The sequence below is a fragment of the Trichomycterus rosablanca genome, chromosome 14, assembly GCF_030014385.1.
Source record: "Trichomycterus rosablanca isolate fTriRos1 chromosome 14, fTriRos1.hap1, whole genome shotgun sequence".
Lineage (NCBI taxonomy): Eukaryota > Metazoa > Chordata > Actinopteri > Siluriformes > Trichomycteridae > Trichomycterus > Trichomycterus rosablanca.
Genome location: NC_086001.1, coordinates 34,213,256 through 34,214,606, shown reverse-complemented (window position 1 = coordinate 34,214,606; position 1,351 = coordinate 34,213,256). Strand labels below are relative to the sequence as shown.

General features: G+C 36.0%; 1 non-coding gene across 1 annotated transcript; it reads left to right on the top strand.

The window, feature by feature from the left end:
- Positions 1–915: 915 nt before the first annotated feature.
- Positions 916–988, top strand: trnaq-cug (transfer RNA glutamine (anticodon CUG)). The gene has a single exon. It is a non-coding gene; the product is annotated as a tRNA-Gln (tRNA).
- The last annotated feature ends 363 nt before the right edge of the window (positions 989–1,351 follow it).

Below are 1,351 nucleotides of genomic sequence, written 5' to 3'. Positions count from 1 at the left end.
GCAGTTGGAAGCTGAAGGAGTCGATTCTTTTTGATGAAGTCAACTTTTTATATGTTATACAAAATACTTAAAAGAGTCGGATCACTATCGTTAGCTGTCATTTAAAAATGAATCGCAGGTCAATACAGAGACAAACCATCTCATCTAATACAAAATAGAATCAAATAATGTATAACAGTTTAATGATGCACCATACATACAGTGAAGCAAAATACAAAACCTCTAAACTTGTAAAAAGTTTCACTTAAATAATAATAAAATGTCAAAAAATACATCAAATCACCTAAATATTATCTACATAACACATACAGCAAAAACATGTGAATGTGGAAGCATGTGTGTGTGTATGTGTGTGTGTGTGTGTGTGTGCATGCTTATGAATATTAATAGAATTGATACGTATGTTAGACACGTATAGATACGTGACGTGATGTAGACACACATATTAACTCCTTAGCAATAGTAATGATACACTATGTGGCAAAAATTATTTGGACACCTTACCATGAGCTTGTTGGATCTCATTTAAAAAACAAACAGTATTAAAATCAACTGACTTCTGTGTGATCATTAGTGACTTGTGATCTCCTGAACAGGTGCACAAACATCAAATCATCTGCTTCAGAGCGACATGGAGGGACGGGCCAACTGCATCCTGAACTTAATGCAGTTTTCCAACAGTGGAACGTTTTGTTGTGATTTTGATACTTGGGTGAAAATGTTTAACTAAAATTACTTTTATTTAGTGTTTAAAACTTCTAAATTACCTCAGTTTTTTCAATTGATTTCAGTCAATTATATCAATCATGTAAGTTTAAATAACTTGAGATGTAAAAGTAAAGTCTGAAGCTGTGTATTTTTGCTTTATTTACTTAGCAAATGGCTAATCATTATCTTTAGTTCTGGTGGTGTCATGGTTCCATGGTGTAATGGTTAGCACTCTGGGCTCTGAATCCAGCGATTCCGAGTTCAAATCTCGGTGGGACCTTACTGCTTTTATTTGGGGTCCGGTGTGAGGTCCAAGATTGAGAAACATTAGCAGTTTCAGGATGGTAGCATTCAGCGCATGTGCAGTACAACAGAGCATCACAATTGCTTGTGCTAGTTTAGAGTCACCTTCAGTTACATGTTAATTTCCATCCATTCATCCAGCTTGAATATCATAATAGCACTAGTAGTGTTATAGTGCTCCACATGTGACTGCTCCATCCCAAAATATAATCACAAATCATTGTTTAACAAGGAGATCTGTTCTGCTCAACAACAGTAAAGCTCTCCATCGTTTCTGCGTGGCAGCTCCATAACTGAAGGGCTGTCAGTGTAGAATCGAGTATGTGGGTATATGACCTGC